The sequence below is a fragment of the Tamandua tetradactyla genome, chromosome 2 (genome assembly GCF_023851605.1).
Source record: "Tamandua tetradactyla isolate mTamTet1 chromosome 2, mTamTet1.pri, whole genome shotgun sequence".
Lineage (NCBI taxonomy): Eukaryota > Metazoa > Chordata > Mammalia > Pilosa > Myrmecophagidae > Tamandua > Tamandua tetradactyla.
In genome coordinates this window covers 43,346,021-43,358,738 of record NC_135328.1, presented here as the reverse complement: position 1 = coordinate 43,358,738, position 12,718 = coordinate 43,346,021, and the positions used below count along the sequence as shown (strand labels likewise).

General features: G+C 38.6%; 1 protein-coding gene and 1 pseudogene across 1 annotated transcript in view; one reads left to right on the top strand and one right to left on the bottom strand.

The window, feature by feature from the left end:
• The window catches only part of LOC143656034 (prostaglandin G/H synthase 1-like), a 43,360-nt gene that overhangs the window by 22,947 nt on the left and 7,695 nt on the right, over window positions 1–12,718 (bottom strand).
• LOC143671844 (centriolar coiled-coil protein of 110 kDa pseudogene) lies at window positions 609–12,571 on the top strand (annotated as a pseudogene).

The following is a 12,718-nucleotide window of genomic DNA, read 5'->3' as shown; positions in this document are numbered from 1 at the left end:
TTGGGTAAGGACTGATTCCAGCAAAGTGTTGGCAGAGTCCAGAAACTCTGCTAGACCTGACACAATGATCATGCTTTGGAAATAGTAACTAAACATGTGAATGCAAACCATCAGAATGGTACCCTTGTGGCCTAAGGATGGACATCAATGCATATGCAAGTGTGTTGTGAATCTACAAAAGCATACATCTGCGGCACTACACGGACCAGTATTCAGTAGTGACACCATGTGGCAGCAACTAAAACTACAGCAACTGGGGGCTGATATGCCTCTCTTGTCTTCTCTGTACTGAAGCTGAACTGATGACTGAACTGAGTAAATCACCCGATTATTAGACAGTTAAGGATGGAGGAGGAAGAAAGACCTAGGAGAAGATCCCTGCCAATGAGAAGATGTGGGATTCTGAGAAACTAAAAAAATATATAGGATGCTGGTCCTGGGAGGTAGGCAGTCTGAAAGTATCTTACTTATTCACTTCCAGAGAGTGGCCATAATTTCTCCACTGATAATATTGAGAGAAGAAAGGAAATGCACCAAGAAAAGCAGAAAGCACTTGATGTAGAACCAAGAAAGCAGGCTAGTAGGAAGAAAGCTTTACTTTTTCTTTTTTTACCCTGGACCCCTACACAATGAGTCTTCAGAACCTGATGAAAAAGTCAAAGGACTTTTCCTACAGAAAGAGAAAAAATCTAGATGCAGTCTGAGAAATAGAGCAAGAAGGAGTGTTAATGAGAGTCATTCAGACAGAGAAAATGATGCTGTTCAGATGATTGATGGTGTAAAAGGAGACGGCCCAGTTGATAGGCAAACACTGTGGCTCAGTTATTCCTGACACACTCGACTATTCTCCAAGGTGCTTCTATTCAAGTAAGCATCATGAATACATCAGTTTTAGCTAGCTTTTCCAAAGTGGACTTACCTATACGAACTGGCCATCCCACCATTTTAGATTTTGATTCTGACCTTAAAGGCATATCCATTTTTGTTTCTGGTAATAATGTTATCAAAAGTCTTACTGGTTCACATGCCAAATTACCTAGTCTGGAGCCAAGCAAGAATCCTAAAATGCATTGAAAATGTTCTAGACCATCATCAGCTTGTCATATACTTATAAATAACTCAATAAGTGCCTCTGAATTAAGCCCTAAAGGAAAAGAACAGCTAGTGGACTTAGCTGTTATAGAAACTGATAAAAAAAAACAAATGTACTCGAAATTGTGCCAAAACTGCCAATTGATTTAGCAGGAGTTTGTTCATGCAAGGTTTATGACAGTAAAAATGCAACAGATGCCACAGAGGAAATGGTTTTAGGAAAATCAAACTGAATATGTCAATCTTTAGGAAATCAATTAGAATACAAAGTTATTCAAGGACTTGCTATCATGCAAGGTCAGTTAACATTTGATGGGAGAGGATCACACTAAATGGCAATGGTTGTACCACAGCGCATCAACCATATGTCACCAGTAAGTGCACAGCAAACCAAAACTTTGGAACTGTAGGTGTACTCAAGTCAGTCAGTGTGTTAGAGAACAACTCCTGCAATTTACAGATGGAGCTAAATTAATCTTATGATGTAAAAATAAGATTTTATGTATTTTATTTATGATGCAGAACCAGAATAACAGACAGCAGATGGGCACACCTACGGTGTCCTGTGAGAGTGATCAGTTTTTGGAAAATAGTTTCAAGAAAGTAAAATGGAGACTTAACTTAGATATTGATAGTCTGCAAAAAGAAAGCTGCCCTTTATGTCAAAACAACTGGAATAGCTAAACAGGAAAGACAGCATTTGCCAGAAAAAGAAAAAACAAAAGATACTCTAAGGCACCTGTCTTCATTAACAAGAATAAAATCGTAGAAATTAGCTCCAAAGAAGGCGAGAAGATACTAAAAAGCAAGGTGTTAGCTTTTAAAGGAATGCGGAAAAGCCTAGAAGAACAGCATGCCCAGCAGTTGTCACTACTCATAGCTGAGCAGGAAACGGAACAGGAAAGATTGCAAAAGGGAAATAGAAGAACAGGAGAAAATGCCTTAAGAGAATAAGGCAATTACAGCAGGAGACTCTGAGTTGGACATTGTAATGTGGCAGAGTTAGTATGGGAAAAAATAAATGACGCTGGTTTACTAGAAACAATGCTGTCTCAAATGGACTCGCTCTATACTTCAATAACTCGGGCTTTTCCAGCTCCGCCTGCAAAGCACCATTCTACCTCTGGGTTGAATCAACTAGTAGCCTGACCAAAATCTCAGAAACAAGGCCTCTGGAAGGGCCAAAACAGGGTTCAGGTTTTCAGCCCAGAAGTACAAGCAAAATTTAACAAAATAACTGTAGTGGCAAAAGGCTTTCTAGATCATCAGCTTATGCAGAGAGAGAAACTGAAACAACTTTGATAAACTGTAAAAGACACTACAGAGTTTATAAGACGTTTTCACTCAGAAGCACCATTAAAGCAAGGATTTGTTTCAGCACAAGATGCTTCTCTTCTGGGAAGAGAGTTATGTTAGCTCAGCTGCATGCTGCCCTATATGTTATTCATGGCATATTCTTTGTGATGGATGCAGCTGAAGGAATATCTATTCTGCATCATGACTGAGAAGTTCGCAAAGAGAAAATGCTCAGGCAGAGAGATAAAATGAAAAGCCCACGATTGATTCTTTCAGCTGCAACACAGAAGTCTCTTGACAGACAGAAGTAGGTGAAAGCAGCTAAAATGGGCAGGCCAAATAAGAAAATTCTCCTTAGATAAAATCCTTCTGAAACAAGAGTTCTTCAGCCACACCAAGGACAGAATGCGCCTGTTCGCAGGCTACTTAGTAGACAAAGGGAGTATATGCAGGGGAAAAAACCAACAAAGAAAGTGGCCAAATGTTGCGAAAATTTAAGACAACATTCACTAGGATTAACAAGGGGTGGGGCATTATAATCTGCATTATCTTTCCTGCCCAAGATACTTTACTTAACCCTGGACTCAGATTACACAGGCCAAGTGATGTCAAAGGGCTGAGCAATTATCTGGATATTTGACCAGTCTGACAAATTCCTGTCCCGGCTCCCATTTTCCTTTTAATATTTGGTTTAAGTGAAGGCAAAATAATGTTTAGTAATTGCCTCATCCCTGGCTTAACCTGTACAAACATAACTTGTTTTACACGCCCAGATATCTAAAACCGTTTTTGTAAACTTAAACTTAAAGGACATTTGGTTTATCTTTTTTTTTTTTTTGATTTTTTTTTTTATTAATTAAAAAAAGAATTAACAAAACAATTAGAAATCATTCCAATCTACATGTACAATCACTAATTCTTAATAACATCACATAGTTGCATATTCATCATTTCTCAGTACATTTGCATCGATTCAGAAAAAGAAATAAAAAGACAACAGAATAAGAATTAAAACAATAATAGAAAGAAAAAAAAACAAAAACAAAAAACCTATACCTCACATGCAGCTTCATTCAGTGTTTTAACATAATTGCATTACAATTGGGTAGTATTGTGCTGTCCATTTCTGAGTTTTTATATCAAGTCCCGTTGTACAGTCTGTATCCCTTCATCTCCAATTATCCCTTCTCTTTTTTTTTTTTTTTAATTAACGGAAAAAAAGAAATTAACCCAACATTTAGAGATCATACCATTCTACACATGCAATCATTAATTCTTAACATCATCACATAGATGCATGATCATCATTTCTTAGTACATTTGCATTGGTTTAGAAGAACTAGCAACATAACCGAAAAAGATATAGAATGTTAATATAGAGAAAAAAATAAAAGTAATAATAGTAAAATCAAAACAAAACAAAACAAAAACCTATAGCTCAGATGCAGCTTCATTCAGTGTTTTAACATGATTACTTTACAATTAGGTATTATTGTGCTGTCCATTTTTGAGTTTTTGTATCTAGTCCTGTTGCACAGTCTGTATCCCTTCAGCTTCAATTACCCATTGTCTTACCCTGTTTCTAACTCCTGCTGAACTCTGTTACCAATGACATATTTCAAGTTTATTCTCGAATGTCCGTTCACATCAGTGGGACCATACAGTATTTGTCCTTTAGTTTTTGGCTGGATTCACTCAGCATAATATTCTCTAGGTCCATCCATGTTATTACATGGTTCATAAGTTTATCTTGTCTTAAAGCTGCATAATATTCCATCGTATGTATATACCACAGTTTGTTTAGCCACTCTTCTGTTGATGGAGATTTTGGCTGTTTCCATCTCTTTGCAATTGTAAATAATGCTGCTATAAACATTGGTGAGCAAATGTCCGTTTGTGTCTTTGCCCTTAAGTCCTTTGAGTAGATACCTAGCAATGGTATTGCTGGGTCGTATGGCAATTCTATATTCAGCTTTTTGAGGAACCGCCAAACTGCCTTCCACAGTGGTTGCACCCTTTGAAATTCCCACCAACAGTGGATAAGTGTGCCTCTTTCTCCGCATCCTCTCCAGCACTTGTCATTTTCTGTTTTGTTGATAATGGCCATTCTGGTGGGTGTGAGATGATATCTCATTGTGGTTTTGATTTGTATTTCTCTAATGGCCAGGGACATTGAGCATCTCTTCATGTGCCTCTTGGCCATCCGTATTTCCTCTTCTGAGAGGTGTCTGTTCAAGTCTTTTTCCCATTTTGTAATTGGGTTGGCTGTCTTTTTGTTGTTGAGATGAACAATCTCTTTATAAATTCTGGATACTAGACCTTTATCTGATATATCATTTCCAAATATTGTCTCCCATTGTGAAGGCTGTCTTTCTACTTTCTTGATGAAGTTCTTTGATGCACAAAAGTGTTTAATTTTGAGGAGTTCCCATTTATTTATTTCCTTCTTCAGTGCTCTTGCTTTAGGTTTAAGGTCCATAAAACCGCCTCCAGTTGTAAGATCCATAAGATATCTCCCAACATTTTCCTCTAACTGTTTTATGGTCTTAGACCTAATGTTTAGATCTTTGATCCATTTTGAGTTAACTTTTGTATAGGGTGTGAGAGATGGGTCTTCTTTCATTCTTTTGCATATGGATATCCAGTTCTCTAGGCACCATTTATTGAAGAGACTGCTCTGTCCCAGGTGAGTTGGCTTGACTGCCTTATCAAAGATCAAATGTCCATAGATGAGAGGGTCTATATCTGAGCACTCTATTCGATTCCATTGGTCGATATATCTATCTTTATGCCAGTACCATGCTGTTTTGACCACTGTGGCTTCATAATATGCCTTAAAGTCAGGCAGCGCGAGACCTCCAGCTTCGTTTTTTTTCCTCAAGATGTTTTTAGCAATTCGGGGCACCCTGCCCTTCCAGATAAATTTGCTTATTGGTTTTTCTATTTCTGAAAAATAAGTTGTTGGGATTTTGATTGGTATTGCATTGAATCTGTAAATCAATTTAGGTAGGATTGACATCTTAACTATATTTAGTCTTCCAATCCATGAACACGGTATGCCCTTCCATCTATTTAGGTCTTCTGTGATTTCTTTTACCAGTTTTTTGTAGTTTTCTTTATATAGGTTTTTTGTCTCTTTAGTTAAATTTATTCCTAGGTATTTTATTCTTTTAGTTGCAATTGTAAATGGGATTCGTTTCTTGATTTCCCCCTCAGCTTGTTCATTACTAGTGTATAGAAATGCTACAGATTTTTGAATGTTGATCTTGTAACCTGCTACTTTGCTGTACTCATTTATTAGCTCTAGTAGTTTTGTTGTGGATTTTTCCGGGTTTTCGACGTATAGTATCATATCGTCTGCAAACAGTGATAGTTTTACTTCTTCCTTTCCAATTTTGATGCCTTGTATTTCTTTTTCTTGTCTAATTGCTCTGGCTAGAACCTCCAACACAATGTTGAATAATAGTGGTGATAGTGGACATCCTTGTCTTGTTCCTGATCTTAGGGGGAAAGTTTTCAATTTTTCCCCATTGAGGATGATATTAGCTGTGGGTTTTTCATATATTCCCTCTATCATTTTAAGGAAGTTCCCTTGTATTCCTATCTTTTGAAGTGTTTTCAACAGGAAAGGATGTTGAATCTTGTCGAATGCCTTCTCTGCATCAATTGAGATGATCATGTGATTTTTCTGCTTTGATTTGTTGATATGGTGTATTACATTAATTGATTTTCTTATGTTGAACCATCCTTGCATACCTGGGATGAATCCTACTTGGTCATGATGTATAATTCTTTTAATGTGTTGTTGGATACGATTTGCTAGAATTTTGTTGAGGATTTTTGCATCTGTATTCATTAGAGAGATTGGTCTGTAGTTTTCTTTTTTTGTAATATCTTTGCCTGGTTTTGGTATGAGGGTGATGTTGGCTTCATAGAATGAATTAGGTAGTTTTCCCTCCACTTCGATTTTTTTGAAGAGTTTGAAGAGAATTGGTACTAATTCTTTCTGGAACGTTTGGTAGAATTCACATGTGAAGCCATCTGGTCCTGGACTTTTCTTTTTAGGAAGCTTTTGAATGACTAATTCAATTTCTTTACTTGTGATTGGTTTGTTGAGGTCATCTATGTCTTCTTGAGTCAAAGTTGGTTGTTCATGTCTTTCCAGGAACCCGTCCATTTCCTCTAAATTGTTGTATTTATTAGCGTAGAGTTGTTCATAGTATCCTGTTATTACCTCCTTTATTTCTGTGAGGTCAGTAGTTATGTCTCCTCTTCCATTTCTGATCTTATTTATTTGCATCCTCTCTCTTCTTCTTTTTGTCAATCTTGCTAAGGGCCCATCAATCTTATTGATTTTCTCATAGAACCAACTTCTGGCCTTATTGATTTTCTCTATTGTTTTCATGTTTTCAATTTCATTTATTTGTGCTCTAATCTTTGTTATTTCTTTCCTTTTGCTTGCTTTGGGGTTAGCTTGCTGTTCTTTCTCCAGTTCTTCCAAATGGATAGTTAATTCCTGAATTTTTGCCTTTTCTTCTTTTCTGATATAGGCATTTAGAGCAATAAATTTCCCTCTTAGCACTGCCTTTGCTGCGTCCCATAAGTTTTGATATGTTGTGTTTTCATTTTCATTCGCCTCGAGGTATTTGCTAATTTCTCTAGCAATTTCTTCTTTGACCCAGTCGTTGTTTAGGAGTGTGTTGTTGAGCCTCCACGTATTTGTGAATTTTCTGGCACTCTGCCTATTATTGATTTCCAACATCATTCCTTTATGGTCCGAGAAAGTGTTGTGTAAGATTTCAATCTTTTAAAATTTGTTAAGACTTGCTTTGTGACCCAGCATATGATCTATCTTTGAGAATGATCCATGAGCACTTGAGAAAAAGGTGTATCCTGCTGTTGTGGGATGTAATGTCCTATAAATGTCTATTAAGTCTAGTTCATTTATAGTAATATTCAGATTCTCTATTTCTTTGTTGATCCTCTGTCTAGATGTTCTGTCCATTGATGAGAGTGGTGAGTTGAAGTCTCCAACTATTATGGTATATGAGTCTATTTCCCTTTTCAGTGTTTGCAGTATATTCCTCACGTATTTTGGGGCATTCTGATTCGGTGCGTAAATATTTATGATTGTTATGTCTTCTTGTTTAATTGTTCCTTTTATTAATATATAGTGTCCTTCTTTGTCTCTTTTAACTGTTTTACATTTGAAGTCTAATTTGTTGGATATTAGTATAGCCACTCCTGCTCTTTTCTAGTTGTTATTTGCATGCAATATCTTTTCCCAACCTTTCACTTTCAACCTATGTTTATCTTTGGGTCTAAGATGTGTTTCCTGTAGACAGCATATAGAAGGATCCTGTTTTTTAATCCATTCTGCCAATCTATGTCTTTTGATTGGGGAATTCAGTCCATTGACATTTAGTGTTATTACTGTTTGGATAATATTTTCCTCTAACATTTTGCCTTTTGTATTATATATATCATATCTGATTTTCCTTCTTTCTACACTCTTTTCCATATCTCTCTCCTCTGTCTTTTTGTATCTGACTCTAGTGCTCCTTTTAGTATTTCTTGCAGAGCTGGTCTCTTGGTCACAAATTCTTTCAGTGACTTTTTGTCTGAGAATGTTTTAATTTCTCCCTCATTTTTGAAGGATAATTTTGCTGGATATAGGAGTCTTGGTTGGCAGTTTTTCTCTTTTAGTATTTTAAATATATCATCCCACTGTCTTCTAGCTTCCATGGTTTCTGCTGAGAAATCTACACAAAGTCTTATTGGGTTTCCCTTGTATGTAATGGATTGTTTTTCTCTTGCTGCTTTCAAGATCTTCTCTTTCTCTTTGACCTCTGACATTCTAACTAGTAAGTGTCTTGGAGAACGCCTATTTGGGTCTAATCTCTTTGGGGTGCGCTGCACTTCTTGGATCTGTAATTTTAGGTCTTTCATAAGAGTTGGGAAATTTTCAGTGAAAATTTCTTCCATTAGTTTTTCTCCTCCTTTTCCCTTCTCTTCTCCTTCTGGGACACCCACAACACGTATATTTGTGCGGTTCATATTGTCCTTGAGTTCCCTGATACCCTGTTCAAATTTTTCCATTCTTTTCCCTATAGTTTCTGTTTCTTTTTGGAATTCAGATGTTCCATCCTCCAATTCACTAATTCTATCTTCTGTCTCTTTAAATCTATCATTGTAGCTATCCATTATTTTTTCTATGTTTGCTACTTTATCCTTCACTTTCATAAGTTCTGCGATTTGTTTTTTCAGTTTTTCTATTTCTTCTTTATGTTCAGCCCATGTCCTCTTCATGTCCTCCCTCAATTTATCGATTTCATTTTTGAAGAGGTTTTCCATTTCTGTTCGTATATTCAGCATTAGTTGTCTCAGCTCTTGTGTCTCATTTGAGCTATTGGTTTGTTCCTTTGACTGAGCCATATTCTCAATCTTTTGAGCGTGGACAGTTATCTTCTGCTGCTGGCGTCTGGGCATTTATTCAGATTTCTCTTGGTGTTGGACCCAGCAAGGTTGTAATATTTTTCTGTGAAATCTCTGGGTTCTGTTTTTCTTATCCTGCCCAGTAGGTGGCGCTCGTGGCACACGTTTGTCTGCGGGTCCCACCAGTAAAAGGTGCTGTGGGACCTTAAACTTTGGAAAACTCTCGCCGTCCTGGGGGTTCGCTAGCCGAAGCGGCTTGAGCCGGCCCGGGGTCCGAACGCAGGGAGGGTGTCCGAACGCAGGGAGGGTTGCTGGTTGCCGCAGCCAGGGAAAGAGCCCGTCCGAATTTCCTAGTCGGCCCTGGGCAACAAGCGTGGCGGGAGGGCGCCAGCGGCAGCAGCCCGCCTGAGAGAGTGCACGTTCCCCGGGAGTCACGGGGTCGCCGTTCTCCGCGGCCTGGGGGTTTCCAATCCAATTCTCTCAGTTGGTCCGGGGGCTGCGCGTGGTGTGGGCGCCAGTCGCCTTGGTTTCAGGGGACCACCTCTCCAATTCTCCCAGCCGGCCCGGGAAGGGGGAAGGGAGTAACTCTGGCCGCTTGCCACCCCGCCCGGTAAGGCCCGCGCGCCTCGGCGATCTCACCCGAGCTGCTTCTCTCAGCCAGCCAGCCGTTCCAGGATGGGGTACGCTGTCTTTTTTATCTCTGTTGTGGCTTTGGGCGCTTTCTGTATCGTTTCTACTCCCCTAGTAGGTGTCCTGGAGAAGAAACTAAGATCCGCGCATCTTACTAAGCCGCCATCTTCCAGGAAGTGCCTTGGTTTATCTTTATGCAATACTGAAAAGGTGTGAAAGATTACAAATAAATTCTGACACATAAGTTTCATTGATCTGCATTCTGATTGCTGATTTGGATAAACAAATTAGATATTCTTCTATTCAAGGGGAAATTATTGCAGAAGAATGGTTTCCCCTGTTCATTTGTTTGTTTTAATTTAAAAACTGGTTAGTCTCTCAAACTGCCTATTTTTTAACCCACTATACTCAACATAGGATAAAAACACTTGCCTGCTGATTATGACCCACCTAAAATTAACCACAGAAGGAGCTGTGGATCACCGGTTTGGTTAGAAATACATATTCCTGTCAATGACTAGTTGTCTTCCAGAAATGTTTGATTTCCAAATATGTCACCAAAGTACTTTTAGAAGCATATCCACTAGATCCTTCTTTCTGTGGGGGATAACAAATTTCCTTCTGTGGGGGATAACACAATCTTCTTGAATGCATTGTTACATCCATTTTTGTAAAATAAGAATGACATGTTGCATGTAGTTATATTTTCTATTTAGTCTGTATATTTGTTTCTTCATAGTCTGCTTTTTCTAGCATGCTTGATTTAGGAGAGAATAAAGGGCTATATAATATAATAATAAATGCAGATTTTCAAATGGGATAGCGATAATGCTGAGTTGAAAGTCTACACTACTTAGAAGTGGGGATGTTTAACTTTTTTCATCACTAATGTGTTCATTAAAAATGTTGACCAACAAATGTTACCAAGTGTGCCGGTTTGAAAGGATTATGTACCCTAGAAAAGCCATGTTTTAACCCTGATCTATTTTGTAGAGGCTTCTTTTAATTCCTATTCAGCACAGTAGGTTCAAAAGTTGATTAGTTTATCTCCACAGAGATGTGACTCACCCGATTGTGGATATTAACCTTTGATTAGAGGCAGATGTGACTTCACCCGTTCCAGGTCGGCTTTGATTAGTTTACTGGAATCTTTTAAGAGAAGAAACATCTTTTGAAAACAGCAGCAGAGCCATGAGAGAGCCACGAGAACCACAGAACCCATGCAGAGACCTTTGCAGATGAAGGAAAACACCGCTGGAGAAACTTCATGAAACAAGAATCCTGGAGAGAAAGGTAGCAGATGTCACCATGTTTGCCATGTGCCTTTCCAGTTGAGAGAGAAACCCTGAACTTCATAGGTCTTTCTTGAGTGAAGGTATCTCTTGTTGGTACCTTAATTTGGACATTTTTATAGACTTGCTTTAATTGGGACATTTTCACGGCCTTAGAACTATAAACATGCAACTTAATAAATTCTCCCTTTTAAAAAGCCATTCCATTTTTGGTATATCGCATTCTGGCAGCTAGCAAACTAGAACACCAAGGGAACATGATTTTATGAAAGAGAATGATGCTGTTAATTTATCACACCATTTCCAAAAAGTGCTTTGTGCTTTTCACATAAAATTGGGACTGTGTGTACTTTATTTTTCTAACTTGAATTTTGAACAGATAATGGTATTTTGAAGCTGTAGACTATATATAGTCTAAATATCCTATTAAGAATGTGGAGATAAAGACTGTTTTCCAAGTTTCTGGTTCATTTAAAATGTAACTTTTGCACTCAGCTATAGACAGAAAATAATAATTTATTTTGGGTATAAACTTGATTTTCTTGACTGAGCTGTATCATTTATCAAATGGGTAAACAAGAAAATTAGAAGACAGTCAAAGGTTCTGAATTACCAATTTTCATTTATAGACAAAGTATATAAAACTATCTTATTACTGTGATAAACTATGCTTTATCATTCTGAAAACCCAGGATACAGCTTATTCATATCATTATGGATCTCTCCAGTAAGAAAAATAGATACCGAAAGTTTTGTGCACACCAACACAAATTAGCTAAAATGACAGTATGTTTTGGAGAAAGTTGTCCGCGACTTCTCGCTCAGCGTCAAGCCCCCGGCCGGCGGGTGAGACAATGAGGAGAGACAGAGAGACGCAGACAAATCCGCGCTGGTGAGAAACACAGATCCAAGACACGCAGCAGTTGTAAGCACAGACCTTTACTGGAGTTAAGCTTGCATTCTCTGTTACAGGTTCCACGCGGGACAAGATACCCCGCGGGGGAACAACCTCTATGCGGCCGTCAGGTACGGCTCCCTGTGGGTCGTCTCCACCCACCCTGTCCGGGTAACCTCTTATATACTGTGCCCAAACCCAATAGGTTAGTGCCACGTATACAGAGGTGATTGGAAGATAGGGTTGGTGGGCGCGTGCGTCATACGCGGAAACAGGATGCGGGCGCCATCTTTGCTCACTCGATGGGCGGGGGGAACTCTAGAGCAGGCTGCAGCGTGTCCTCTAGGCCTGACCCGGGAGGCGGCTCTCCACAGAAAGTTACAAATAATTTTAGATTAAGGATGAAAACTTGAGTTTTTCCTATTTCAAGGTAAAAGTTTGTGTGTTTTACACATTTTTAATGTTCACAATCTTATTTCGTAAAAGTGTCAGACACTGTTTTGTGCTTTTGATGGATTTTAATTCATATACATTATTTTTATTCTTATTTTTACTTTGGAATGCCCATTAATGTAAACTGTATTTATTTTTATACTTTAATTTTCACTAGTTTTGCTTCTAGGCAAAAGGCAAAATAAACTTTTCATCTTAAAGAAAACATAGGCATAAATATAAATGTGCCCTTATTTACACCCTATGCTGATGAAACATGGGAAACCATTCACATTTGTCAGAAAAAAAAATAGGCACCGAGTTAGCACCAATAAATAGCAAGCTCTTCCTCTCTTCCCACTTCTCAACTTTCAAATCAACCCCACCCCAGCAGGGTCCCACCCACTCAGAAGGCAAGGTTCAGGCAAAGCAGCACCTGGAAATAGGAAAGCGCTAATCTGACTCTGCCACTAACTTTCTAGGTGACCATGGCCCCTAGACCTTCTCTGCCCTTCCCTGTCCTCATGCTGATTATGTCATATATCTAGTTCTGGAGATGTCATATACCTTGCCTTGGCCCCACCCCCCTCCATCTGTGAATTGGGTCAATAATTGCTCTTCTACCTGCTTTTCCCCCCGAAAGGAG